Source organism: Papio anubis, chromosome 18 (genome assembly GCF_008728515.1).
Source record: "Papio anubis isolate 15944 chromosome 18, Panubis1.0, whole genome shotgun sequence".
Taxonomy (NCBI): Eukaryota; Metazoa; Chordata; class Mammalia; order Primates; family Cercopithecidae; genus Papio; species Papio anubis.
The window spans coordinates 981,664-1,008,573 of NC_044993.1; the positions used below are offsets into that span (position 1 = coordinate 981,664).

The 26,910-nt window shown below is 56.3% G+C and overlaps 1 long non-coding RNA gene across 1 annotated transcript; it reads left to right on the forward strand.

Moving 5' to 3' along the window:
• The first annotated feature begins 15,151 nt into the window (after nucleotides 1–15,151).
• LOC108583591 lies at nucleotides 15,152–26,853 on the forward strand. Its single transcript, XR_001898382.3, has 4 exons — nucleotides 15,152–15,362; nucleotides 23,196–23,342; nucleotides 26,183–26,317; nucleotides 26,765–26,853. It is a non-coding gene; the product is annotated as an uncharacterized LOC108583591 (long non-coding RNA).
• The last annotated feature ends 57 nt before the right edge of the window (nucleotides 26,854–26,910 follow it).

The window sequence follows — 26,910 nt, forward strand, 5'->3', positions numbered from 1 at the left end:
AGGTTGGTGCTGGGTGAGGTGTGCTGCTCAGATCGTTCCTAGAAGCACAGAACACCCAGATGTTCCCTCAGGGTCTGTCTCACCCTCAGAGTCACCTTTCCCACAGCCCTGTCCTTCCCGGAAAGATGGAGTCTAGTGACCGAGGAAGGCCAGACCGTGCAGGCCTCCCCACAGTGCCAGCCGAACGGGCCCCTTGTGTGCCAGATCTTCCCGCGGGTCACACGGCCCCGTGGGGCCTGCACCACACGTCAGCCCTACCCGCTTCCCTTCACACGTGCTGGTCCTAAACATCTTCACATCCACATGCATCTGGTCCCAACTCTGCTTCCAGAGACATCTGAAGATGTGGCACCGTTTGACGAGAAACCCAAACCTCTTGCAACAGTGGGATTCCTTCCCCATCCCCATGCCTCACGCTCCTGTCCTCACATGTTCTATGACTCAGACCCCACGAAGCTCATGGTGCTGGACACGCACGCGTGCAGATTTGCCGTTTAAAAGAGATGACGAGGAGAGGACGGGCACTTCGCTCACCTGCACGGTCACACGTGGGCTGTTGCCACCCTGCCCTTCCGCGAGTTCCTTACCTTGTGCAGATCACGCAGCTTTAGCACTTTTTGTCATGCGGCTCTTAGGACGGCAAATTTTCTCAGTTTCATTTACTTCAAAGCACTTTTATTTCACCTTCACCTTCACTCTGAGGATTTCTTGCTGGATTTGGAGTGGTAGGGTGGCTCCTTGCTTTCATTCCTCTGCCCTCTGCCCTCTGCCCCCCGCCCTCCGCCCTCCGCCCTCCGCCCTCTGCCCTCTGCCTTCCGCCCTCTGCCCTCTGGTTTTTGATGAGGAGGCACCAGCATTCGGCACCTCTGGCCACCCTTTTCTCCGGCTTCTTCCACATTTTCTTCAGTTTTCAGCAGTTTGACTGTGCTGTGCCTACATGTGAGTTTCTGTTTATCCTGTTTGAAGTTAGCCGAACTTCTTGTGTCTATAAATTGATGCTTTTCACTACGTCCAGGGACATTGAGGCCGTTATTTCTCTAAATAATGTATTTGTGCTCCAATCTCTCTCCTCCCATTCAGAGACTCCAGTTACACATGGAGTTGGCAATTTTACATTGTTCTGTAAATGGCTTGGCTCTGTCTCTCTCTTTTAGTGTTTTTAAAATTTCTGTTATTTAGATGATTACCACTGCTCTGTCTTCAAGTTCATTAATCTTTTATTCTATAATTGCAATATGTTGTTAAGCCTATCCAGTGTAATTAGTTTTATTTTTTTTTGAGACAGGGTCTCACTCTGTTGCCAGGCCGGAGTGCGGTGGCATGGTCATGGTTTGCTAAAGCCTCATCCTCCCGGGCTCAAGTGATCCTCCCACCTCAGCCTCCAGAGTAGCTGGGACTACAGGCACCTGCTACCACACCCAGCTAATTTTAAAATTTTTGGTAGATATAAGATCTCGTTATATTGCCCAGGCTGGTCTCAAACTCCTAGGTTCAAATGATCCTCCTGCCTGGGCCTCCCAAAGTGCTGGGATTACAGGTGTGAGCCACCATGCCTGGCCCAGTGAATTTTTTATTTCGGGTATTATACTTTTTAGTTCTAGGATTTCTATTTGTTCCTTTTATTCTGTGAAGCCCTGTCTGTTCACCCATTGTGATCACATTTTTTGCTAAGCAGTTGATCACATTTCTTTTGGGGTGAGGACTGGGATTTATTTATTTATTTATTTTGATATAGGATCTTGTTCTGCTACTCAGGTTGGAGTATAATCCCATGATCACAGCTCACTGTGGCCTCGACCTTTCAGGCTCAGTCGATACTCCCACCTTCACCTTGGCCTCTCAAGTAGCTGGGACCATAGGCACATGTGCCACCACCACCACCATCGCCACCAGGCCACCACCACCACTGCCGCCACCACCACCACCATCGCCAACATCGTCACCGTCACCACCACCACCATTGCCAACATCGTCACCATCACCACCACCACCACCATCGCCACCACCACCACCGTTGCCATCGTCACCGTCACCACCACCACCATCGCCACCATGTCACCATCACCACCACCACCACCATCGCCACCACCACCACCGTCGCCACCACCGCCACCGTCACCACCATTGCCACCATGTCACCATCACCACCATGCCTGGCAGTTGAGCACATTTCTTTTTTTCTTTTTTTTTTTTTTGGAGACAGAGTCTCACTCTGTCACCCAGGCTGGAGTGCAGTGGTGCGATCTCAGCTCACTGCAAGCTCTGCCTCCCGGGTTCAAGCCATTCTCCTGCCTCAGCCTCCAGAGTAGCTGGGATTCCAGGTGCCCGCCACCACCATGCCTGGCTAATTTTTGTGTTTTTAGTAGAGACGGGATTTCACCATGTTGGCTAGGTTGGTCTTGAACTCCTGACCTCGAGTGATCCACCCACCTCGGCCTCCCGAAGTGCTGGGATCACAGGCGTGAGCCACCCGCCCGGCCAGTTGAGCCCATTTCTAACAGCTGCTTTAAAGTTCTTGTTTGCTAACGGTGGCATCTGAGTGTCTACTACTAGTAACTGTTTTTCTGTTGACTGTGGGCTCTGCGTTGCTGTTTTCCTGTGTGCCCAGCAGTGTGTATGTTGAGTATGGGGATGTACTTGCAACTGTTTTTCTGTTGACTGGCTCCGTTGTTGCTTTTCCCTGTGTGCCCAGCAGTGTATGTTGAGTGGGGGATGTGTACTAGTAACTGTTTTTCTCTGTTGACTGTGGGCTCTCATGCTGGCTGTTTTCCTGTGTGCCCAGCAGTGTGTATGTTGAGTATGGGGATGTACTAGTAACAGTTTTTCTGTTGACTGTGGGCAGTGCTATTGCTTTCTCCTGTGTGCCCAGCAGCAGGTATGTTGAGTATGGGGATGTACTAGTAACTGTTTTTCTGTTGGATCAGGGTTCGCTGGCTGTTTTCCCTGTGTGCCCAGCAGTGTGTGTATGTTGAGTATGGGGATGTAATAGTTAACTGTTTTTCTGTTGACTGTGGGTCTGCTGTTTTCCCTGTGCCCAGCAGTGTGTATTGAGTATGGGGATGTACTCAGTAACTGTTTTTCTGTTGACTGGGTCTGCTGCTGTTTTCTGTGTGCCCAAAGTAGTGTGTATGTTGAGTATGGGGATGTACTAGTAACTGTTTTTCTGCTGACTGTGGGCAGTGCTAGTTGCTTTCTCCTGTGCGCCCAGCAGTGTGTATGTTGAGTATGGGGATGTAATTAGTAACTGTTTTTTCTGCTGATCAGGGTCTGCTGCTGTTGTTTTCCTGCGTGCCCAGCAGTGTGTATGCTTGAGTATGGGGATGTAATTAGTAACTGTTTTTCTGTTGACTGTGGGCTCCGCTGCTGTTACTTTCCCTGCGCCCAGCAGTGTATGTTGAAAGCATGGGATGTACTAGTAACTGTTTTTCTGTTGACCGGCTCTTGGCGCTGTTGTTTTCCTGTGTGCCCAGCAGTGTGTATGTTGAGTGTGGATGTACCAGTAACTGTTTTTCAGGCTGACTGTGGGCTCTGGTGTTGCTGTTTTCCCGTGTGCCCAGCAGTGTGTATGTTGAGTATGGGGATGTACTAGTAACTGTTTTCTCCTGTTGATCAGGGTTCGCTGTTGCTTCTCCTGTGTGCCCAGCAGTGTGTATGTTGAGTATGGGGATGTACTAGTAACTGTTTTCCCCTGTTGACTGTGGGTCTGCTGTTGCTTCTCCTGTGTGCCCAGCAGTGTGTATGCTGAGTATGGGGGATGTACTAAACTGTTTTCTCCTGTTGGACTGTGGGTCTGCTGTTTCTCCCCGTGTGCCCAGCAGTGTGTATGTTGAGTATGGGGATGTACTAGTAACTGTTTCCCTGTTGACTGTGGGTTCCTTTGCTGCTGCTGAGCCTCCCGTGCCCAGCAGTGTGTATGTTGAGTATGGGATGTACTAGTAACTGTTTTTCTGTTGACTGTGGGCTCCGCTGTTTTCCCCTGTGTGCCCAGCAGTGTGTATGTTGAGTATGGGGATGTACTAGTAACTGGTTTTTCTGTTGACTGTGGGTTCATGCTGTTGTTTTCCCCTGTGTGCCCAGCACTGGGTGCCCAGCAGTGTATGTTGAGTATGGGGATGTAATTAGTAACTGTTTTTCTGTTGACTGTGGGCTCCGCTGCTGTTGTTTCTTCCTGTGTGCCCAGCAGTGCATGTTGAGTATGGGGATGTACTATAACTGTTTTTCTGTTGACTGTGGGTCTTCGCTGTTGTTTCCGTGTGCCCAGCAGTAAAATGCCGCTGCTGATATGGGGATGTACTTAGTAACAGTTTTTTCTGTTGACTGTGGCAGCGCTGTTGTTTTCCTGTGCGCCCAGCAGTGGTATGTTGAGTGTAGACAATTAGTAACTGTTTTTCTGTTGACTGTGGGCAGTGCTGTTGCTTTCCTGTGTGCCCAGCAGGTATGTTGAGTATGGGGATGTACCTTTCAGTAACTGGTTTTTCTGTTGACTGTGGGCTCCGCTGCTGTTTTCCCGGTGTGCCCAGCAGTGTGTATGTTGAGTATGGGGATGTACTAGTAACTGCTTTTCTCTGTTGACTGTGGCTCTATGCTGTTGTTTTCCTGTGTGCCCAGCAGTATGTTGAGTGTGGGGATGTACTACCGTTTTTCTGCTGACTGTGGGCTCTGGCGCTGTTGTTTTCCTGTGTGCCCAGCAGTGTGTATGTTGAGTGGGGATGTACTAGTAACTGTTTTTCTGTTGACTGTGGGTTCGCTGTTGTTTTCCTGTGTGCCCAGCAGTGTGTATGTTGAGTGTGGGGATGTACTAGTAACTGTTTTTCTGTTGACTGTGGCAGCGTTGCTGTTTTCCCTGTGTGCCCAGCAGTGTGTATGTTGAGTATGGGGGATGTACTAGTAACTGTTTTTCTGTTGACTGTGGCTCTATGTTGCTGTTTTCCCCTGTGTGCCCGTGCAGTGTGTATGTTGAGTATGGGGATGTACTAGTAACTGTTTTCTGTTGACTGTGGGCTCCGCTAAGCTGTTTTCCTGTGTGCCCAGCAGTGTATGTTGAGTGTGGGGATGTACTAGTAACTGTTTTTCTGTTGACTGTGGGCTCCGCTGTTGTTTTCCTGTGCCCAGCAGTGTGTATGTTGGAGTATGGGATGTACTATAACTGTTTTTCTGTTGACTGTGGCTCCGCTGTTGTTTTCCTGTGTGCCCAGCAGTGTATGTTGAGTGTGGGGATGTACTAGTAACTGCTTTTCCTGTTGACTGTGGGCTCCGCTGTTGCTGTTTTCCTGTGCCCAGCAGTGTGTATGTTGAGTGTGGATGTACTAGTAACTGTTTTTCTGTTGACTGTAAGCAGTGCTGTTGTTTTCTTCCCTCTGTGTGCCCAGCAGTGTGTATGTTGAGTATGGGGATGTACTCAGTAACTGTTTTTCTGTTGACTGTGGGCTATTCGCTGCTGTTTTCCCTGTGTGCCCAGCAGTGTGTATGTTGAGTATGGGGATGTACTAGTAACTGCTTTTCTGTTGACTGTATTCCGCGTTGCTGTTTTCCCGTGTGCCCAGCAGGTATGTTGAGTATGGGGATGTACCAGTAACTGCTTTCCTGTTGACGTGGGCTCCGCGTTGCTTTTCCTGTGCGCCCAGCAGTGTATGTTGAGTATGGGACACGAACTGTTTTCTGTTGACTGTGGGTTCGCTGCTGTTTTCCTGTGTGCCCAGCAGTGTAATGTTGAGTATGGGGATGTACTCAGTAACTGTTTTCTTGCTGACTGTGGGTCTGCTGCTGTTTTCCCGTGCGCCCAGCAGTGTGTATGTTGAGTATGGGATGTACTAGTAACTGTTTTCTGTTGACTGTGGGTCTGGCGGTTGCTGTTTCTCTCTGTGTGCCCAGCAGTGTGTATGTTGAGTGCATGGGATGTACTAGTAACTGTTTTTCGCCGACTGTGGGTTCTGGCGCTGGCTGTTTTCTCCCCTGTGTGCCCAGCAGTGTGTGGTATGTTGAGTGTGGGATGTACTAGTAACTGTTTTCTGTTGACTGTGCCTCCATGTTGCTGTTTTCCTGTGCCCAGCAGTGTGTATGTTGAGTGTGGGAATGTACTAGTAACTGTTTTTCTGTTGACTGTGGGTTCACGTTGCTGTTTCCCAGGCCCAGCAGTGTGTATGTTGAGTGTGGGGATGTAATTAGTAACTGTTTGCTGACTGTGGGCAGTGCGCTGGTTGCTTCTTCCTGTGTGTGCCCGCAGTGTGTATGCTGAGTATGGGGATGCAATTAGTAACTGTTTTTCTGTTGACTGTGGCTCCGCTAAGCTGTTTTCCTGTGTGCCCAGCAGTGTGTGCGCGTTGAGTATGGGATGTACTAGTAACTGTTTTTCTGTTACACTGTGGGTTCGCTGGCTAAGTTGCTTTCTCCTGTTGCGTGTATGCTGAGTGTGGGGATGTACTAGTAACTGTTTTTCTGTTGACTGTGGGCTCGCTGTTGCTTCCTGTGTGCCCAGCAGTGTGTATGTTGAGTATGGGGATGTACTAGTAACTGTTTTTCTGTTGACTGTGGGCTCCGCTGTTGCTTTCCTCTGTGTGCCCAGCAGTGTGTATGTTGGAGATAAGGGATGTACTATAACTGTTTTTCTGTTGACTGTGGGTTCAAGGTTGCTTCCTGTGTGCCCAGCAGTGTGTATGCTTGGAGCGGGATGTACTAGTAACTGTTTTTCTCTGTTGACTGTGGGCTCCGCTGTTTTCTCCTCTGTGTGCTCCAGCAGTGTGTATGTTGAGTATGGGGATGTACTAGTAACTGTTTTTCTGTTGACTGTGGGCTCCCTGTTGTTTTCCTGTGTGCCCAGCAGTGTGTATGTTGGGAGTATGGGATGTACTAGTAACTGTTTTTCTGTTGACTGTGGCTCCGCTGCTGTTGTTTTCCTGTGTGCCCAGCAGTGTGTATGTTGAGTGTGGGGATGTACTCAGTAACTGTTTTCTGTTGACTGTGGGTCTGCTGCTGCTGTTTTCCCGTGTGCCCAGCAGTGTATGTTGAGTATGGGGATGTACTAGTAACTGTTTTCTGTTGACTGTGGCTCGCTAGGCTGTTGCTTTTCCTGTGTGCCCAGCAGTGTGTATGTTGAGTATGGGGATACCATAACTGTTTTTCTGTTGACTGTGGGCTCTGGCGCTGCTGTTTTCCCTGTGTGCCCAGCAGTGTATATGTTGAGTGTGGGGATGTACTAGTAACTGTTTTTCTGTTGACTGTGGCTCTCGCTGCTGTTTTCCTGTGCCCAGCAGTGTGTATGTTGATGTGGATGTACTAGTAACTGTTTTTCTCGTTGACTGTGGGTTCGCTGTTGTTTCTGTGTGCCCAGCAGTGTGTATGTTGAGTGTGGGGATGTACCAGGTAACTGTTTTTCCGTTGATCAGGGCAGTGCGTTGCTGTTTTCTGTGCAGCCCAGCAGTGTGTATGTTGAGCATGGGGATGTACTAGTAACTGTTTTTCTGTTGACTGTGGGCTCTGGCGCTGCTGTTTTCCCGTAGCCCAGCAGTGTGTATGTTGAGTATGGGATGTACTAGTAACTGTTTTCTGTTGATCAGGGTCTGCTGTTTTCCTGTGTGCCCAGCAGTGTGTATGTTGAGTGTGGGGATGTACTCAGTAACTGTTTTCTGTTGACTGTGGGCTCAGCGTTTCTGCTTTCCTGTGTGCCCAGCAGTGTGGTATGTTGAGTATGGGGATGTACTAGTAACTGTTTTTCTGTTGACTGTGGGTCTGTTGCTGTTTTCCTGTGCCCAGCAGTGTATGTTGGGAGTGTGGGGATGCAATTAGTAACCGTTTTCCCGTTGACTGGCCCGCGTTGCTGTTTTCCTGTGTGCCCAGCAGTGTGTGCTGTTGAGTGGTGGGGACATTGCAATTAGTAACTGTTTTTCTGTTGACTGTGGGGTCTTCACAAGTTGTTGCTTTTCCTGTGTGCCCAGCAGCGTGTATGTTGAGTATGGGGATGTACTAGTAACTGTTTTTCTGTTGACTGTGGGCTCCGCGTTGCTGTTTTCCTGTGTGCCCAGCAGTGTGTATGTTGAGTATGGGGATGATGCACTGTCGACATTTCGGATTCTCCTTCTTCCTTTGAAGAGTCTTGCTTTTTCCATCTTTTCCTGCCTTCTCTGGTGTTAACTATATAAAATGCTCAGTCCTCCTCCCCACATCAACTTCTTTTCATAGTTTTCTCTTTGTCTTTGGTTCTCTGGAGTTTGAACATGATGTACCTGGGTGTGGGTTTTCGTGGTTTGTCATACTGTTGCTGTGTTATCCTGTGTGGCATTCCCAAGCTTCCCAGATCTGTGGCTTGGTGGCTGCCCCAGGCCCAGCCTCCCACCAGCCCCTGCAGCCCTGGCCAGGCTGGGATCCAATGCCCTGGAGGGTGGTGTGTGTGGCAGCCCCGATCAGTCACCTGCAGGCACCAGCGTGGGTGGCTGAGAAGTGCTGCCTTGACTCAATCCCAAAACCCATATTATTGGCCCAATCTGGTGTGACCGGCTTCTCATCCAAGCCACCTGAGTGAGACTAATATGAATGGCTCCAGGCCAGGAGCCCAGAAGACAGGCGAAGGGGGGCAGGAGGCTTACCCACCATGGCTGGACTCACATAGGAGGGCTGCACCTGCCAAGATCTAGAGCCCCGTCTCGAGGGTCAAATTCCTACTCCACCCTCAGTCCCCACAGGCGCTGGCTCCAGGAAGCCCAGGGGATATGTCCCCACCCAAGGCTGTGGGGCCCAAGAGGTTTCCCTTACGAGTTGGATGGAGCCCCCCACCAATTTACAAGTTGAAGTTCTAGCCCTCTAACAACACAGATGATGGCCTTCCTGGGAAACAGGGTCTTTGCCGATGATCAAGGTGAGATCACCAGGGTGGGCCCTCACCCCACAGGACTAGTTTCCTTCTAGAAAGGGCGGGTGTGGACACTGAGATGTGCACGCAGGGAGAACGCTGTGTGAAGATGGAGGCAGAGATCGTGGTGATGCGCCCACAAGCCCGGGCACACCAGAGACTGCCCCCATTCCCCAGAACCTGGAGAGGGGCCTGGAGCAGATGCCCCCCACCCCCACCAACAGCACCCCAGAAGGAACCGGCCCTGCAGACAGCTGGTCTCAGAGCCGTGGGAGAACAAATCCTTGCTGTTGAAGCTCCTGGTCTGTGGTGATTTCTCATGGCAGCCCCAGGAGACTCCCACACCAGCCATCAGAGCAGACTCCAGCCGTCACCAGGGGGTGGCACAGGGTCCCAGAGCCCTCCCCCCCAGACCAGGGGCTGCTCCTTTTGTTGGTGGCTAAAAAAGGTGAGGGGCTGGGTGAGCAGGATGGGGCTGAGGTCCCCAGGGACCTCCAAGGCTGCAGTGTCACCCTGTGCCCGAGGGCCACCCCTCAGCCCTCCCAGTACCCGTAGGCCAGCCTTTGTCAGGCTGCGGGAGGTGGCTGGTCCCTGAGGGGGACACAAATCCATTTAGCGGATTGTGACCAGCATTTTTTTAGTGAGAGAATAAAATGGAAAGTGTAGGTGCTGAGAGGCACAGGCCCCAGGACGAGATGCCCCCTGTACCCCAGAGAGACTGTGTGTGCCTGGATGCCGGGCACTGGGTCTGGGAAGAGGGAAACAAGGTCCCTTCTCGGACAGCTGCTCACTCCGGAGCCCTGGACATGGGGCTTTGCACACCGAGCCAGTCTCCAGCTGTGGATGACCATGGGGAGCTCTACGATTTAGCCCTGACTAAACTGAGTCACTGCAGACCCCGGGAGCCCAGGACGGTCCCGCAGCTGCCCCCACTTCAGCGCCAGTCTCGGGGTCAGGCCGCCCGTGCTTCTTACTGACCGCTATAAACCCGGGCTCCTGTGAGCCCCGCCCCCCAGTCTGGTGTGTGCTAGGCCAGCTCACAGGACTCAGAAACACTTACACATACGGGTTTATTATAGAGGATGTTACGAAGGACTCACAGGAAGGGGTCCGTAGGGCGGAGTCCGGAAGCTTCCGGAGCACAGGAGCGCTGTCCCCACTGAGCGGGGGTGGCTGCCCTCACGGCACTGATGCGTTTCCACCCTGGACGCTCCCAGATCCCGTCTTCTGTCTTTTAGGGATTTATTCTGAGGCTTCATCACATAAGCATGACCCCGATGACCTCAACCTCCCACCCCTCTTCTTCCCAGGGGCTGGGGCTACAGTTCCAGGCTTCTAATCCTAAGGGGGGCTCATCTGACCCAGGAGCCCTCACAGGTGCCTCAGTAGAACTGAAGATGCTCCTGGCATCCCGGAAAGGCTGAGGGTTAGGAGCTCCATGCCAGGAACTGAGGCAGAGGCCAAATGTATGTTTCCTATGACACCGAGTTTGTGACTGTGAACGTCCCACAGCGACCCGGCAGAACAGACAGACGAAGCGAGGGGACGTCTCCTCAAGCAGCGCCATGCAGCGCGAACACAGGAGCACGAGCCTCACCCCCGGCACGAAACAGAACTCAGAGGCAAGGAGGCGAAAGAGGCATCTGGTCCCGGCCACAGGCAGGCGACGCTGTGCTGAGGAAGGGACACGCGCTGAGGCCTAAAACAACGGAGAAAGCAGAGATGTGATTGCAGCTCGAGCCGGGACTGAAGCTGCCTCCTGGGGCAGCCGTGGAGGACACAGGGGCTCAGGGCATCCCAACTGTTCTGTTTCCTGCTGCCCCAAGGGTGTGTGCACTTCACAGTTAAAAGGTAAAAGAAATGCTACAAGAAATAAAATAGAAGCCACGGCACTTCTCCAAGGGGAAGGGGAAGGGCTGCTCTCTGCCACGTGTGAGTGAGAACGGATGCCGCATTCATGCACGCAGAAATCACATAGACTCGGCCGGGCGCCGTGACTCACGCCTGTAATCCCAGCACTTCGGGGGACCGAGGCTGGTGGATCACAAGGTCAGGAGATGGAGACCATCCTGGCTAACACGGTGAAACCCCATCTCTACTAAAAATACAAAAACAATTAGCCGGGCGAGGTGGCGGGCGCCTGTAGTCGCAGCTACTTGGGAGGCTGAGGCAGGAGAATGGTGTGAACCCGGGAGGCGGAGCTTGCAGTGAGCTGAGATCCGGCCACCGCACTCCAGCCTGGGCGACAGAGCGAGACTCTGTCTCAAAAAAAAAAAAAAAAAAGAAAAGAAATGGCATAGAGTCTCGTGCGTCTAAGTGGCACAGGTGTGTCATTTGCAGAACAAACAGGAGCACATGAATGTTGTGAAGGAGAGAAAATGCCTTCCTCACCGTAGACTGTGCTCAGAAAGGCCGCAGACCTGGGCAGATTTCAATGTAAACACTAGGAGAACTGGTTTCTTCTGATCCCCATTTGAGGGATGGGCAAACTGAGGCTTGCCAGGGGTGGGGGACAGCCAGGGGTCCCCAGCCAGGCCTCAAACCTGGGTTTCTGTTGGGGGAGCCCTGGCCCCAAGCCCCTCGAAAAACCTGACTGTGGCCTTAGGGCCGCCCAGCTCGAGGCCCCGATTGCCTCGGGGAGGCCTCGTCTGGGTCCCACAGCTCAGCCCCTTGGGGGCCGGGGTCATGGGTGCCTGGCACACAGAGGGGCCCTGGGTTCCAATTCTGGTGCTGCCTTTTCCTGCCTGGGAGACCCTGGCCCTCAGTGACTTCATCCGTCCCATGGGAGAAGGGAGTGGCGCCTATGCCACCGCCCAGCCCTGGTGCCAAGGCAAAACCCCCAGGACAGGAGTTGAGGGAGGTGCGCGGTAGACAGGCCCCCTGGGCTTTGCCGGCCGGGAAGCAGGTTTCCCACCTGTCCAGCAAGGGCTGAACTTGCCTCAGTGTCAGTACTCTCCACCCCCAGGACTCTGGACAGGCCCGGTTCCTCCTCAGCCATCAAGACTCCTGGTCCTGGGACCCTCTCGGCCGTCCCTGGAGCTGAACAGGTGCTGACCGCAGAGAAGCCTCGTGCACAGGTGCCTGGGGGGCACCCTAAGGGTCAGGGGCAGGGCCGACTGACTCCAGGAAACCTGTTTTCTCATCCACCAGACGGTCCTGTTGCTTCTTCCCTGGCTACAGCCAGATTCCAGCTCCTCCCAGCCACCAGCCACACCCTGTCCCCTGTCCAGCCCCAACCTCAGACTCCAAAACCACAGCCTCCTCACTGGGCCCCTGGTTCTGGCTCTCACAGAAGGGAAGGAGGAGAAAGAAAGGGAGGGAGGAGGGAGGAGAAAGAGAGGGGAAGAAGGGAGGAGGGAGGAGGGGAGAGGGAGGGAGAGAAGAAGCGGGAGGGAGCAGGGAGGAGAAAGGGAGGGGAAGAAGGGAGGAGGGGAGAGGGAGGGAGAGAAGAAGGGGGAGGGAGGAAGGAGGGAAGAGGGAAGGAGGAGGGAGGAGAAAGAGGAGAGAGGGGAGGAGGGAGGAAGGAGGGGAGGAGGCAGGGAGGAGGGAAGAAGGAGAGAGGAGGAGGGAGGGAGGACGGAGGAAGAAGGAGGAGGGAAGAAAGAGGAGAGAGGGAGGAGGGAAGAAGAGAGGGAGGAGGGAGAGGCATCTGCTTTGTTTCCTCTCCACCCTCTCTGGAAATAAGAGCAGTAAGGATGTCTGTTACATGAAGCGGACGGAACAGGCCCTCATGTGAACCCCAAAGCAAGCTGCAAACATATCGTTTAGTCCCAGCCATGTGTTGGGAAGGAGTCCTGGGGCCCCTGGGGATAGTGCTCCCAGCAAGGGGAAGCAGGTGCTGAGGCTGTGAGGCAGCCACCGTGATGCCAGTGTCTCCACCCAGAGTGGACCGGCTCCTGCCCAACTGCAGCCCCAGGCTGGCCTCTGAGCAGAGGCTCACGGCAAAGGGTTCCAGCTGGTGGGCCTGGCTCTTGTGGGGGCCCCAGGACACTCCTCCCGCTGGGTGGGGCAGGAGCCAGCCTGTTCCAGAGGATCTTGGGACTGGGAGGGGCTGAGGAATGAGAGGGGGGCAGCGAGGCAGGCAGCAGGTGCCGCTCCTAACAGCCCTGACCGGCTGCCGGCCTCCTCTGAAACCCAGGGCGCATCTGTGCTCATCAGTTGGCCGACAGATGGGCCCCGGCTTAATATTTTTGGATTCGGTTAGATTCGGGGGCTGATGTGAACCCAGAGCACAGGTGTGAGAGCAAAACAGCCCCGGGGGGGGGGGGGGGGGAAGCCGCAGGCAGCAGAGGGAACAAGGCTCGCGCTTGAGGCCGGGAGCCCACCCAGGCAGCTGATGGGACACACTCCGGGTGCCCCTGGGGAAGGAGCACCTCGGGGTGGCTGGGGATTTGGGTAGAATCCTCTGGAAGGGGCGCCTGACACTGTGACCCCTGCCCCCAGTTCACCACGGCTGTGATAAGGAGGTAGCCTGGCTGGGCCGTGGGAGATAAACTCAGAGGAAGGCCAAGCAGGCCGGGCAACTGCCTCTGTGACAGCAGGAACGCTCCCAGCCCCCTGCCCAGTATCTCTCGGGCCACCTTGGGCAGCCTGGGGAAGCTCCCAGGCACGGAGATGGGCTGCCGGATGTGGATTTGTATGCAGAACTCAGAGCCCCAACCCCACCCTGCAGAGAGGTAATGACCCCGGGGGTGGGATGCGGAGGTGGCCCAGGAAGACGGAGGTGGCCCAGGAAGACGTCCCCAAGGCTGCCCAGCCGTCAGCAGCAGTCCCAGCCCATCCCCTGCCCTCCCGGCCCGGGTGCTTTCTACAGAGAACAACTGACTTTCTCTCACGATACCCCCATTATCCCTGTAGGATGGTGGGGAGACTGAGGCCCAGGCGGCCAGGGAGCCCCACATCACAGACACAGTGGGCCCAGGAAGAAGCCACGCATCTTGCCAGGATGCGGAGGCCGCACCCCCCAGGATCCATGAGGCCATGTGCCTCGGGACCCAGTTGTTTGGGCAGCCTGGGGGATCCCAGTCGCCAGGCTCCTGGCCGCATCACCAGCTGTGTCTTTAGCTTTGGTCACAGCCTGGAGTCTGGAGTCTTGGAAAAGCAAATTCCTGCCCTCAGGCTCCAGTCTGTCTGGAAAGAAAAGACTCACATTTACAAACAAGCAAACACATAACACGCCCCCGACGCCCACATGTGATCAGGCAAGTGCTGTGTGGGTCACATCGGGCTTCCTGGGCCCATCACAGGGGGCACTGTTCACTCAGACCTTCTACAAACACGTACAAAGCACCTACAGTGTGCCTGGTACAGTTCTAGGCACTGGGGACACAAAAGAAACACAGCCCCGGCCGGGCGCGGTGGCTCACGCCTGTAATCCCAGCACTTGGGGAGGCCGAGACGGGCGGATCACGAAGTCAGGAGATCGAGACCATCCTGGCTAACACGGTGAAACCCCGTCTCTACTAAAAAATACAAAAATTAGCCAGGGGCGGTGGCAGACACCTGTAGTCCCAGCTACTTTGGAGGCTGAGGCAGGAGAATGGCGTGAACCCGGAAGGTGGAGCTTGCAGTGAGCTGAGATCCGGCCACTGCACTCCAGCCTGGGCGACAGAGCGAACCTCCGTCTCAAAAAAAAAAAAGAAACACAGACCCCAGCCCTGTGTTCAGATAAACGAGTATTTGTGGAGGAAGGAGCTGCTACAGGGACCAGGACTGCTACGTTGTATTCATTTATTTTTTGAGACAGAGTCTTACTCTGTTGCCCAGGCTAGAGTGCAGTGGCAGGATCTCAGCTCACTGCAACCTCTGCCTCCCAGGTTCAAGTGATTCTCGCACCTCAGCCTCCTGAGTAGTTGGGATTACAGGTGCGAGCCACCACGCCCAGCTAATTTTTGTATCTTTAGTAGAAACAGGGTTTTGCCACGTTGGCCAGGCTGGTCTCGAACGCCTGAACTCAGATGATCTGTCCACCTCGGCCTCCCAAAGTGCTGGGATTACAAGCGTGAGCCACCTTGCCCGGCCGCTGCTGCATTTTAGAGCAAAAATGGAGATTTTCAGGGCAAATGTAGAAGAGAGCCTCTTCTGGACTCCTCAGAACAGCCAGGCAAGGAGCACCATGAGTTGGCCGCAGCCCCTAGGCCGGTACAGCTGAGGGTCCCCATTGTAGTGAGGGGACACAGGGCTCCCAGCCAGCTGCCGTCCCCATCCCTCGAAGCTAGGCAGGGGAGAGGGGCAGCCCCAGGTGGAGGGAAAGTGGGAAGGATCCATGCAGCTCCCCAAGGAGGCTCCTCAGAGAAGAGGTGCACCTGCGGTTCCACCCAGGAAGAGGAGGGCTCCTCCGCTCTGCAGCTGTGAACTTGCCCCAGGCCTCGGTTGCAAGAAGCTCTCCTACTTTACTGGGTCTAACGGAGCTGCCTGAGGCCCTCGCCAGGACAAGCCCCCTCATCACCATTCTAAGCCTGCTGTCCACGCCTGGGGGGCTTGCTGTCCTGTCACCCCATCCTGAGCACCCAGAGCACAGGTACTGTCACCGAGGCACACACTCAGGGGCCCCGTCCGCCTCGCAGCCTCCCGCCGACTAGAGCTGGGCCCAGCAGCGTTCCGGCCCCACTCAGCCTGGGGGAAGCTCTGCCCTTCCTTCCATGGCCACAGCTACCTTTGTTCCCTCTGGGCCCTCGTCTTTATCCCCCCGAAAGGGAGGGACCCCACAGAACCTTCCCAGCTCCCTGGCAGCCAGACACGGCCGTGAGACCCGACCTAGCCAGTAGCTGAAAGGGGAGAACTGCATGGGGTTTCTGGAAAAGATTTTCCTCCCTGGCTCTTTCTCTTCCTTCTCTGAACACTATGGTCGGAAGCTGTGACTCTTGGAGCTGCAGCGCCCATCTGGGAACCAGGAGGCAACAGGTCAGGCGACAGCAGGCCCGGCAGAGGCCACAACAGGGCGTGAGAGGGAGCGGGCCGGGGTCGCTGATGGCGTCGCTAACCCCGTCCAGAACCTTAGGATGGGCCCCAGGCAGGTCTGTGTTTTTCCATTTGAAGCTGGAGAGGGTTCCCCACAGTGCCCCTGTCTGCCGCTGCTGCACTGGGCCGCCTCCCAGGGCTTCACAGCCCAAATCACCCACTACCATGACTGAGGAGGGGTGATGCAGCTGGGAGTGGTGGGGCTGTGAGGGAGGGGCTTCCGTACGGAACCATCAGGAAGGCCCCGCTGTGGAGAGGGCACAGGAGGGCAGTTCGCTCAGGGCGGTGGAGAGGGCATAGGAGGGCAGTTCGCTCAGGGCTGTGGAGAGGGCATAGGAGGGCAGCTCACTCAGGGCGGTGGAGAGGGCACAGGAGGGCAGCTCGCTCAGGGCTGTGGAGAGGGCACAGGAGGGCAGTTCGCTCAGGGCTGTGAGGGCTGAACCTGACTTAGCCTTCAGTTGATGGGACATGGGGAGCCAGTGCTTGTTCTAGCAGAAGGAATCCCATGAGTCCAGGGCAGATCCCCAGGGCCCGAGGGGTCTCTCAGGGTCTCCGGAAGGAGCTGCCATGGGCTGGGGGAGAAGAGCCAGGAATTCTGAGGCTTCTGTGTGGCCAGGAGGGTCCCCTGCCAAGATGACCCTGTGAGCTGCTGTCTGGTTTACCACGCAGGGCCGCAGGTGAGCACCTGGCTCTGCCCCAACCAGGGATAGGGCTAACCGGGAAGAGGGCAGTTACCCGATGCTGCCAAGGCTGCAGATGCACACACCCATCGGGCTGGCACCAGGCCCAAGCCCCTCAGGTGCCCCCATGGCCTCCTTAAGGCCAGGGCAGCTGGCACGGTCTCACCCCACCTGACAGATGGCAGGACGGGAAGCAGCCAGCGAGGGGCTGGCAGGACTCAAGTCTGACCCCCGCAGACACCCCTGGGGGCCCCACCAGGCAGCGCCCCCACTTGAAGGCAGCGCAGCCAGGAGAGGGGCCATATGGCCCCGGCTCCCAGCTCCCACGGAGGCCGCATCTCCCAGCTGCTCTGTGCTGAAAACATTTACATCCAAATACGTCCCAGCGCGCCATGTTTTTGCCTCAAGCCAGCCTGGGAGTCTGTCGTTGCCACCTGGGAGGTCCCGGTGCCCAGATGGGGAGGGCCTTGACGTCCAGGACCCTGCAACTGAATCCACCGTGGCTCCGAGACGCTGGCCGGGACTCTGAGACGCTGGCCGGGGCTTTGAGATGCTGACCAGGGCCCCGGGGCAGGAGGAGCTTTGCACGTGCGGCTAAGCCTTCGGGGAGTGCCCCTCCCAGAACTTGACGCAAGCCTGGGCGGTGAGGGCTGCCCCGTGTTGCCTCTCCCCTTGAGGCCCTCCCATCCCTGCAGTCGCGCCTCACCCCTCCTACCCGCACGGCTTCGCTCCCCGTCTCACGGTCTATTTTGCTGTCTGTCCCTGGTGGTGCAGTCAGACCCTCAGCCTTGTACAGGGACCAGCAGCCAGCTCCCAGCAGGCCTGTAGGACACGCATGTGCCGTGCACGAGACACTGAGTGGGTGGGAAGGGGATTGTGAGGAGCCAGGAGCTCCCGTTGCCCTGTGTGGAGCCGAGTGGGTGGAAAGGGGCCTCTGGGAGCTCCCGTCGTGGAGTGGGACCGTCACCCAGTGCTGACCCCGGCTTCCCCTCCACAGTATGGGACCAGAGGATAAGAGCAGGCTTGTGCCCCTGTTGCCCTGCAAAGGCCCGTAGCCCAGGGCTGGCAACCACAGAAACGTGTTCTCGCAGCTCCGAAGTCCGTGGTCTGAATCCAGATGTCGGCAGGGCCACCCCCACTGAAGGCTCCAGGCAGGAACCTTGTGATGGGATCAATTCTGCCTCACAGATTCCCATGGGGAGGTCCCGATGGGACCTCAGAATGTGACTGTATTTGGAATCAGGGTCTTTCAATAGAGAATTAAGTTAAACAGAGGCCAGCAGAGGGGCCTAACCCAGTCCAACAGAGGCCAGCAGAGGGGCCTAACCCAGTCCAACAGGTGTCCCTATAAGAGGAGGAAGCTTGAACTTACAGCGGGGCACGGTGGCTCACACCTGTGATCCCAGCACTGTGGGAGGCAGAGGCAGGCGGATCACCTGAGGTCAGGAGTTTGAGACCAGCCTGGCCAACATAGTGAAGCCTCGACTCTATTGAAAGTACAAAAATTAGCCGGGCGTGGTGGCAGGCACCTATGATCCCAGCTACTCGGGAGGCTGAGGCAGGAGAATTGCTTGAACCCGGGAGGCAGAGCTTGCAGTGAGCCGAGATCATGCCACTGCACTCCAGCCTGAGTGACAGAGCGAGACTCCATCAAACACAAAAAAAAAAAGAAAAGAAAGAAAAAGGAAAGAGAAAATAAAATAAAAGTTGGACTTACAGAGCCACCAAGGGCGCGTGCACATGGGCAAGGCCACCCACGAAGGCAGCTGTCGGCAAAGACAACGACACGGACCTGGAAGAAACCAAGCTCACTAACACCTTGGTCTCGACCTCCAGCCTCCAGAACGGCGTAGAAGCCGGTTTCTGCCGCCGACGCCCCTGTGCGTGGTGTGCTGTTCCGGCCGCCCTGCCTCTTACGCCCCTGGCGGCTGCTGGCAACCTTGGCATTCCTCGGCTTGGGGCAGCATCGCTCCAGCCTCTGCCTCTGTCCTCAGAAAACTTCGGCATCCATGTACCCAGGGTGTCTTGGTGGCCCCAGCTCCAGCCCAAACCCCAGACCAGCTGCCCGCTGTCCGCAGGCACCTGGGTGGGCGGGGCGGTGCCACGGGCCCCCGTGCTCCTGGAAGGCTAGTTACTTGTTCTCATGGCACCTGCCGACCGATACAGCTTAACCCAGGGGAAGACGAGCTGGATGCTGAGCCCCGGGCCACAGCCATGCTCCCGCCGCCCTCCCTGCTCTGTCCACACAGGCTGGGTGGCCTGGGGACAGACACTTGCTGGGCCTCTGTTTCCTCATTTCTTTCTTTTTTTTGAGACGGAGTCTCGCTCTGTCGCCCAGGCTGGAGTGCAGTGGCCGGATCTCTGCTCACTGCAAGCTCCGCCTCCCGGGTTTACGCCATTCTCTTGCCTCAGCCTCCTGAGCAGCTGGGACTACAGGCGCCCGCCACCTCGCCCGGCTAATTTTTTGTATTTTTTAGTAGAGACGGGGTTTCACCGTGTTAGCCAGGATGGTCTCGATCTCCTGACCTAGTGATCTGCCCGTCTCGGCCTCCCAAAGTGCTGGGATTACAGGCTTGAGCCACCGCGCCTGGCCCCTCATTTCTTAAATGAAATGTGGGATCATTTCCAAGCTCCCTTCTCTGGTGCTTTAAGAAAAATGGCCATGGCCAGGTGTGGTGGTTCACACCTATAATCCCAGCACTTTGGGAGGCCAAGGCAGTGGATCACGAGGTCAGGACTTTGAAACCAGCCTGGCCAACATGGTGAAACCCCGCCTCTACTAAAAATACAAAACTTAGCCAGGCGTGGTGGTGGATGCCTGTAATCCCAGCTACTCGGGAGGCTGAGGCAGGGAAACTGGTTGAACCCGGGAGGCGGAGGTTGCAGTGAGCTGAGATCGGCCACTGCACTCTAGCCTGGGCAACAGAGTGAGACTCTGTCTCAAAAAAAAAAAAAAAAAAAAAAGAAAGAAAGAAAAGATAAAAAAGAAAAGAAAAGAAAAATGAATGGCCGCAAGTTCCATGTCACTCTGTCCCTGCAGTGCTGGGGCCCTGGTCCTGTCCAGACCACCGCTGGGCCCTGACTGCGCCTGCCTCGTCTGCCTCACTGCTTAAACACCAGCACTTGCCACCCTGAGCCGTGTGGCGCGCTGGCCACCCCGAGGCTACTGTGCTGTGAGGAAGGATGGCCACAGCAGGAGGCCACAGGAAGTACTGCCTGCTGGTCCTGCCCCAGCTGTGAGTCTCCAGACACCGGAGCAGAAACAAGACACCCCAGGTTCCCTGCCAGACTCCCGACCCCCAAGTGCATGACCCTCACACACGCTGGCTGCTTCACAGTTTGGGGTTTGTGATCCACTGACAGGAGACAGAACACCTGTGAACTCAGCCTTCTGTGGCTCCCTTGGGCGTGGAGAATGGGGCAGCCACCCTGGAGACCACGGAGGAAGCAAAACAGGAACTTTAAAGGAAGTTGGGCCAAGGAGAGTGATGTGGCACGTTACTGGGGAGAGCTGCGTTCTCCAGGTCCACCCGCTTTCTTCGTGTATTAATTCAGGATTTGCTGAGTGTCTATTTGCCGTGTGCTGTTTGGGCTCTGGGGCTGCAGCAGGAAATACGACAGACAGAAATGCAGCTGAGCTGACAGCGTCTTACATGACAGCACCCCTTGGTATTTACCCAGACGAATTGGAAACTTGTGTTCACACAAAACCTGCACCCCGGTGTTAAAGCAGCTTGTTCACAATTGCCGATGCCGAAACACGGAAGCAACCAAGATGCCCTTCAGTGAGTGAAAAGAAGTGAGCTGCCAGGCCCTGAAAAGACACAGACAGGGGCCGGGCACGGTGGCTCATGCCTGTAATCCCTGCACTTTGGGAGGCTGAGGCGGGCGGATCACGTGAGGTCGTGAGTTCGAGACCATCCCGGCCAACATGGAGAAACCCCGTCTCTACTAAAGAATACAAAAATTAACCGGGCATGGTGGCAGGCAGCCTGTAATCCCAGCTACTAGGGAAGCTGAGGCAGGAGAATTGCTTGAACCCAGGAGGCAGAGGTTGCAGTGAGCCGAGATCATGCCATTGCACTCCAGGCTGGGTGATAATGTGAGACACCATCCGCAAAAATAAAAAAAAAAAAAGAAAGAAAAAGAAAGAAAAGACATAGAAAGAAAGTAAATGCATGCTGCTGAGTGAAAGCAGCCTGTCTCTAAGGACTACACGCTGTAGGGGTCCGACTCTGACATCCAGGAAAGGGCAGAACTGTGCAGACAGCACAGAGATCAGCGATGCCAGGGGCTGGGGAGAGGGAGGGACGGAGGGATGTGCAGCAGCAGCACGGGGGACCTGGGGCAGTGAAACTGCTCTGTATGATACCACAGCGGTGGGCCCACGTCAGGATACGTTCCTCCAACCATAGACTGCACAGCACCAGGTGGACCCCAAGGCCGTGTAGCCTGTGGGTGATGATGCTGCGTCCAGGGGGTCGCGGCTGTAACAAATGGCCGCTCTCGTGGGGATGCTGAGCCCCGGGGTGCAGGGGAACCCTCTGTACTTTATGCTCAATTTTGCTGTGAACCTAAAGTTGCTTTAAAAAGTAAAATCTGTTTACACTTTGGGAGGCCAAGGCGGGCGGATCATGAGGTCAGGAGACCAAGACCATCCTGGCTAACACGGTGAAACCCTGTCTCTACTAAAAAATACAAAAAAATTAGCCGGGCGTGGTGACGGGCGCCTGTAGTCCCAGCTACTCGGGAGGCTGAGGCAGGAGAATGGCGGGAACCCGGGAGGCGGAGCTTGCAGTGAGCTGAGATCTGGCCACTGCACTCCAGCCTGGGCGACAGAGCGAGACTGTGTCTCAAAAAAATAAAAATAAAATAAAAATAAAAAATAAAATAAAATCTGTTTAAAAGAAAGAAGGAAAGAAGGGAAGGAAGGAAGGAGAGAGAGAGAGAGAGAGAGAGAGAGAGAGCGAGAGCACGCGAAAGCTCATCACCCTGGGACTGACCTGGTGGGAGAGACAGGCAGCAAACAACATTTAGCACATCAGGGAGGGCCACCTGCCATTCAAGAAAATCAAAGCAGGGAGGGGCTGTGGGGCTCGGGGGGCTCGGGGGGCAGGCAGATCTCCACAAGGGGGTCCCAGAGGCAAGGGTCTGAGAGGCCCAGGTGAGCCGTGGGCAGAGGTGGGAGTGGAGTGGGCTGTTCTGGGCTGTGGCAGGAGGACCAGGAGCAGACAAGGGCTGAGACCCTCACTCAGAGCAGACCCCACGTCATACCCCTCCTGCAACACATGCCTGAGAGACCCCCGGGCTTGTGGGTTTTGCTGAGTCATCCACAGCCTTCCTGGGGTTTCTGGGTGCCCCGGGAGCCTCAGATGCCTTGCTATGGACCCCAAGACCCCTTCCCCAGGGCCCAGCATCCAAACCCCCTGGGGGCTGGAGAGAAGGGGCTTCCGGGAGGAGCTGAGTGAGCAGAGGGAAGACAGGAAGCAGGACTGGAGGGCTGGAGCAGGTCCCTGGACACGGCGGGGCGGCCGGAAGGTGGGTGGAGGCAGGAGCCCTGCCTACAGGGCCAGCCTCCCTGGGTGCTGGATGATAAACCTCATACCCACCCACTGTGACAGCAGGAGGCGGCGCAGGGGCCCGGCATGGAACCCCCTGCCTTGAGCTGCCTGATGAGGGGTTTCAGCCTGATGGTCTTCCCTGCCCCCACTTCTCCTCCACGACCTTCGGCTTCCTCCCAAGAAGCCCCTACCCTCTCGGGCCAGCCAGGTTGGACCCCCTTAGATGGGTCAAGCCTGCAGGTGACAGCCAGGGAGGGGCTGGACCCTGGACCCACCCCCACGCCAAGCACCACAGACATGTGCTCCGAGCTCAGGTGACTGGAACCGCCAGGGAGGTCCCAGAGCCTCAGGGAAGTTCCTCCACCCACCCACAGGGAGAGAACCATTGCAATGACAGGCACAGTGCCGCCTCACCTTGGCTCCAAGCAGACCCGAGGACGACCTCGTCCCTCCAGATCCCCTCGGGGACAGTCGGAGCAGACCCAGGACAGCCCCAGGTGCCGCACGCACAGGTCCTGGGTGGGCGAGGGTTTCTGACAAGCTCTCAGGGTTGGGGATCGCGCTCTGAGAACCCGGACTCCCCGCCCCGACCCCTCCCACTTTCCTCGGTGTCTGGAGTCGGGACTGAACACAGGCAGAGTGGGAGGGTGTTTTAGGCCAGGGCACCCAAAGGTGCCTTAAAAGAATCTGATGTTTAAAATGCTTCCAGTTCAGTGAAGCGGATTCTGCGTGATCCACACGCCTGTGTTATATCCTCTAAGCTTCTGTGTTTCTGAAAACAGTGTCAATAGAAACCTAACTATTAAAAAGCAATGAGGCTGGGTGCAGTGGCTCATGCCTGTCATCCCAGCACTTTGGGAGGCTGAGACAGCAGAATCGCTTCAGCCATGAGTTTGAGACCAGCCTGGGCAACATAATGAGGCCCAGTCTCTACAAAACATAAAAAATTAGCCAGGCATGGTGGCGGGCCCCTCTGGTCCCAGCTATTCCAGCGGCTGAGGCAGGAGATTTGCTTGAGCTCAGCGGGTGGAGGCTGCAGTGAGCCGAGGTCGCACCACCGCACTCCAGCCTGGGTGACCGAGCAAGACCCTGCCTCAGAATAAGTCAATAAATGATGGAAACAAACACAAAGTTTCTTTGTTTTGGATACAGGCCAGTTCGTCTTCCAGTTCACCTCCGAGGTACAGTTGCAGCAGGACGAGCTGCAGACAAAACTCCTCAGACACGAGTTAAAGAAGGAAGGGGTTTATTCGGCCAGAGGCATCGGCAGGACGCCCGTCTCAAGAGCCGAGTTCCCCGGTGAGCAATTCCTGTCCCTTTTAAGTGCTCACAACTCTAAGGGGGTCTGCGTGAGAGGGTCGTGATCGATTGAGCAAGCAGAGGGTACATGCCTGGGGGCTGCATGATTGGAACAGAACAGGATGGGATTTTCACAGTGCTTTTCCATACAATGTCTGTAATCTACAGGCAACATAACCGATTAGGTCGGGGGTCGATCTTTAACTACCAGGCCCAGCGTGTGGCGCCGGGCTGTCTGCCTGTGGATTTCATTTCTGAAATGGATTCATTTCTGCCTTTTAGTTTTTACTTTTTCTTTCTTTGGAGGCAGAAATTGGGCATAGGATGATATGAGGGGTGGTCTCCTCCCTGACAGTAACAGCTCTGTGATCGTCCATCACACTCGCGTTTGCACAGGAGGCACCACGGCTAGGGTCGTGCAGCCTCTTCAGGGACGAAGTCCACGTTTGGAGCAGGTCAGGCTGCATGACTCTTAACCCAAGACTCCCAGATCCTTCCGGTTCCTTCCAGGAGCCTGGAATATCCTTGGGCCTCTTGGCCAGACCTAGCTGGGTCTTCCATGGCCCCAGGCCCCACTGCAGCCTGAAGTAGCCACTGGTGGGAGGCAGGGGCTGGGCCCTGCTTGGGGGAGGTGTCTATGATGCAGGAGGCGGCACCCCGGCTCTGGAGGGCAGGCAGCTGCCGCTCCCCACGCACCACGCGTCACACACGGAGAACCACACACCAGCCTCTTGGTATTTTCCTCATGTTGGATGCTGCTCGATGGCCCAGGTTTACCCAGTTCCCAGGCTCGGGGCTGAGAGCAGAATATTCCAGAATGTTCTAGAACATTGGTGGGTAGGCCAGGGCCATGCTCCTCCCTCTTAAGCTGCTGCCAACACCCAGGCAGGACTGAGGGGAGGAGAGGAAGAGCAAGAGCAAGAAAAAGCCACACCTGGGCCCAGGGCGGGGGTTCCCTCATTCATTCCTTCTGCTGCACACACACCAACCCCCACTGGCAGAGCCGTGGCCTTGCGGACTCACCGGAGATGAGATGGGGGCCGGTCACCAGAGTGGGGCCCGAGGACTAGACGCGGCCCCCACACAGGGGCAGCCGCCTCCGCCTGAGTCAGAGGGAAACCGGGGCGGCACCGGCACACGGCAGCCCTCACCCCGCCTGGTCTCCTTACAGGGAAAGTGGCCTCTGGGCGGGGCTTCCCCCTTTGCAGCTGGGGTGCAGCAGCCCAGGACCCCAGGACCCCCAGGGAGGTTGGGACTTTCCCCTCTGGGAGCCTCGGTTTCCTGTTCTGCAGAATGGGCAGCCCTGACAGGTCTTGGTGCCTCCCGGCGCTGGGGAGGATGAGAGACCACGGTGGGCAGAGGGCTCTGTGCCCTGGAAGCTGGGTGGGTGGAGTCACAGCAGGCTCTCCGCCTCAGGGAGAGGACTGGCTTGGACCCAGCCTGAGTCCCAAATCCCACCCCAGGGCACCGCTGGTGACCTGGGAAATTGCTCAACCTCTCCAGTCCTGTCAGACGCTGAGTAGATGCCACCAGGTCACCAGTGGCCCCGGCAAGTCCAGGGTGCTCAGGAAGCAGGGGCTAGGCTGTCCGCTGCCCTGATGCTCGAATGCCGGTCTTCGTTCAGACTCCACCCTGCTGGGCCCAGCCCCATGCACTTCAGGACGGGAGGAGGATGCCAGTCAAGGGCACAGCGGGACTGTGGCCTCCGACTGCCGTCAGTTCTGTCCCACACCCACTGCCCTCCTGGGGTGGCTGATGAGCTGGGGAAGGCCCTCCTGTCCAGGCAAAGACCACCAAGCCTCCCAGGCCTTGGGGGCTGCCTCAGGGTCCCAAGCCTGCCCTGGGCGGCCGGGCCTGGAGACTCAGCCCGTCCTGCTCAGCCCGGGGAGACCGGCCGTGTCCTCTCTGTTCCCTGGGATGTGTGTGGGGCAGAGTCCCAGGGGAGTCCTGAGGGCGGGAGAGGCGGAATTCAGCCCAGAGAAGTTCCTGGTGTCATGTGGGGGACCCAGAGATGGGTGTGCCAAATTCCACCAGCCAGCCATCACCCACGACGCCCTGCGCCTTGTGCTGGAAACACAGCCCTTGGAGACAGGCAAGGTCCCCGCCGGGGGCTGCTTTCCTGTGGGTCCGAGGAAACCAACCCACAGCAACTGCAACCCAAGGTGCTTATGCTGTGATGGAGGCGTGCGGGGGTGTGGAGCCCAGGACAGGACAGGGCACTTCCTGAGGGCTCTGAGGGCTGGGTAGGAGCCCACCAGGTGAGGCAAGTTTCGATGAGAGGGCTGGGGAGGCCCAGAGATGAGGAAGCACCCCGGGGAGAAGCGGCTCTGATGTGGGGTTGGGGCAGAGTCTGGAGGGGCCCCCAGTCACCTTCAGGGTCTGGCCTTGATCTTGAGGGAGGTGGGCAGCCACTGAAGGTTTGAGAGGGGGGCGGGGCGGCCATATCGCAACTGAAGCGGGTCTCTTGCCATGGGGGCGGGAGGAGGCTGTGGCTGACTCCAGGAGACGGCGGTGGGGCTGGGAGAGCCCTTCTCCCTTCCAAAGCACTTTTCCGGAGAGGGGCCGCATCTGCAGGGACGCCGACCTGAGCTCAATTTAGGAAGAACTTTCTAGCAGCAACATGCCTGCCCCGGAGGCGGGCACGGCCAGATGGCGGTGTGGGGATTCCACTCTCCCCTGGGCTGGCCCCTTCACGGCCCAGGGACCTCACTGGGGTCACAGCTGCTCTTCTGTGCTTGCCCACCTTTGCGGGCACCACAGGAGAGTCCAAACGTGGACTGTTTTATTAAATTCTCTCCACACCCCCGTTCAGCCGACTCTGTTACCTTCTTACTTTACAGTTGAGGAAACGGGTCAAGACATTTGCCCAAGTGTACCCAGCACAGACAGGAAACGCTGAGTGTGAACCAGCCTGTGACTTCGGGACCCTCATGCGGCCCCGGCTGTCCCACCGGAGACTCCCGGAAGCTGAGGTGGTGAGCCATGACGGGAGGACACCTTCGAGATAAGCTGGAACCGCAGTTCTTTCCTCAGAATTCAGGGGATCCGTGGACTTGGATCAGTTTCATCTGGCGTTGTGTCAAGTCTCTAACCAAAATTTAGCCTTCCCTTTAACCATGAATGTGGGCACCTCCCGGGGCATCAGCCGTGCCTGTGCCGTTGACACTGACAGAACTGCCCCAGGGCCACTTCTGTGGGCCCCAAGCAGCCATGCCTTGGGAGGGTTCGGGCACCACGAAACACCCCCCTCACCTTCCACTCACCACCACGTCTCAGAATGCAGTTCCCACACCTCACCACTTTAAATCATGGCTGAATGAAAAGCACAGCGCTCACTACACCAGAATGTTCTAAGAGGGTGGTAACTGTATTTTGGTAAAATGGGTTTCCTTCATAATTCTGTGAACTTATTTATTTATTAGATGCCCAAGGAGTCCACACACCAGGAAGGTGAAGACCGATTCCAGTTCTGTGCTCTCACTGGGGTGTCTCCGGCCCGTGCCTCGGCTTGGACTCTCCGGGCAGACCTGCTCTCTCTGGGGGTGGCAGGTGCGCCCAGTAACTGCAG